Genomic DNA, 2,500 nt, shown 5'->3' with positions numbered 1-2,500 from the left:
CAGTAACCTAGAATGTTATGTAATGTCACTCTTATTCATTTTACGAAATTCTTAATGAACTTGATGGAAAGCTTCTGAGAAGAAATCTAATTCTGCATCAGAGTTTCCACTCAGTCGTCAAATGGGATAGGAAATAAAACCAGTGGACGTTCAAAGGTTTTTTAGTTTTCTGTAAAGGAAAACTATTGTGCCGGCTTTGTCTGTCCGTCCGCACTTTATTTTGTACACCCTTTTTCTGTCCGCCCTCAGATCTTGAAAACTACTGAGGCTGGAGAGCTACAAATTGGTATGTTGATCATCCACCCTCCAATCATCAAACATACCAAATTGCAGCCCTCTAGCCCCAGTAGTTTGTATTCTACTTAAGGTTAAATTTAGCCATAATCTTGCTTCTGGCAACGATATAGGATAAGCCACCACCGGGCCGTTATTAAAATTTCACTGGCCGCTGCTCATACAGCATTATACCAAGACCACCGAACGATAGAAAATTTTCGGTGGCCTTGATTATACTCTGTAGAGGCTGTACAGAAAGCTCGATTGCGCCGAAGAAACTTCGGCTCATTCTTACTTGTTCCCTGTGATTCTGATGGACGATACGTATATAATTTCTCCCATGAGTTTGTTTCCTAGAATATTTAAGATATCTTTTTTACGTTCAGGAAGTCGCTGATAATTGTGTCTTCTTAGAATGATATATGATGCCTATCTTTATATTCAAACAGCAAGAGATACTTATTGAGGGAAATATAACTCAGTTATGATATCAGATATTTATTTCTGATAATCTGTCTTTAATATTTAGGGAACTAAGGAATAAACGTGTGAGTATCGTTATACATTATATATATATATATATATATATATATATATATATATATATATATATATATATATATATATATATATATGTGTGTGTGTGTGTATGTGTATATATATATATATATATATATATATATATATATATATATATATATATATATATATATATATATATATATATATATATATATATATATATATATATATATATATATATATATATATATATATATATATATTTTATTTATTTATTTATATATACACACATACATATATATATATATATATATACATACACACATATATATATATATATATATATATATATATATGTACATATGTATAATATATTTATATGTATATATATAGATATATATAAAATTGTGTGTGTTTAAACTTTACCTGTGTAATTAGTTAATTGCTTTTTAATATTCTCAATGCCATTGCTTTCCCTTACGTTGTACATCTACCCACTCTTTCTGGCGTGTTTTATTTTTATATTATTAACAACTCACCTCGAATATAAACTGCTCATAATTTCCTGCCTGACTTCTTCAAAAAGCAAAAAAAACCGATGGAGGAAATTCTTGCAGAATAATGATATTATACCAAAAACACAAATGATACTCGTATATCCTACTAGCCACTGGCCATCATCATGGTTCATCTCCACTTGTTCAATGCCTCACTTGTTACAAGCTTTTGTACATAAATGCACTTAGTGGAGTCATAGTGATAAAAAGTAACAAAACGTAAAAATAAAACAAGTAAAAAATGCGCCGGAGTTTCTTCGGCGCAATCGAGCTTTCTGTACAGCCTCTACAGAGTATAATCAAGGCCACCGGAAATAGATCTGTGTTTCGGTGGTCTCGGTGTAATGGGGTATGAGCCGCGGCCCATGAAACTTTAACCACTGCCCGGTGGTGGCCTGGCCTATATCTTTGCCAAACGCACGATTATCGATAATATTAACCTTAAGTATAGTCAAAACTACTGAGGCTAAAGGGCTGCAATTTGGTATGTTTGATGATTGGAGGGTGGATGATCAACATACCAATTTGCAGCCCTCTAGCCTCAGTAGTTTTTAAGATCTGAGGGTGGACAGAAAAAAGTGCGGACGGACAGACAAAACCAACAGAATATTTTTCTTTTACAGAAAACTTATCATAAAAACCGAACGCCCCCATAACCTGGACAAAAAAAAAAAAAAACTAAACCCATTTAGATAATGGAAGATTATCAGGCCCTGAAATCAGGGGAAAGGTATATGATTACAGTAATAATAATGGAAATGGTTGGATGAGGGTAAGAGCCAATGGCAGCTTGGCATTAGAGCTTAGTGCAAAGGGGAAAAAAAAGAGCATGAAAAGATGTAGCATGGAACATAGAGACTTGCTTCCCCCCTCAAAGCCCTCACGACAGAACATAACACACAAAAGATTCCTCTTTATTTTAGCCTTCTGGTAACTGATCTCTTCTTATTGTATTTCCTCTCACCTTCTGTAACTTCTTTCAAACGGAAGCTTGAATATTAAGTCTATTTCTCGTGTGGGCTTGTTCTATATGAATGGATTTCATCATCTGAATAATAATAATAATAATAATAATAATAATAATAATAATAATAATAATAATAATAATAATAATAATAATAATAATAATAATAATATAAACGCCA

This window comes from Macrobrachium rosenbergii, chromosome 54 (genome assembly GCF_040412425.1).
Source record: "Macrobrachium rosenbergii isolate ZJJX-2024 chromosome 54, ASM4041242v1, whole genome shotgun sequence".
Classification (NCBI taxonomy): Eukaryota; Metazoa; Arthropoda; class Malacostraca; order Decapoda; family Palaemonidae; genus Macrobrachium; species Macrobrachium rosenbergii.
The sequence above is the reverse complement of the archived record's forward strand: the minus strand, read 5'-3'. Positions refer to the sequence as shown.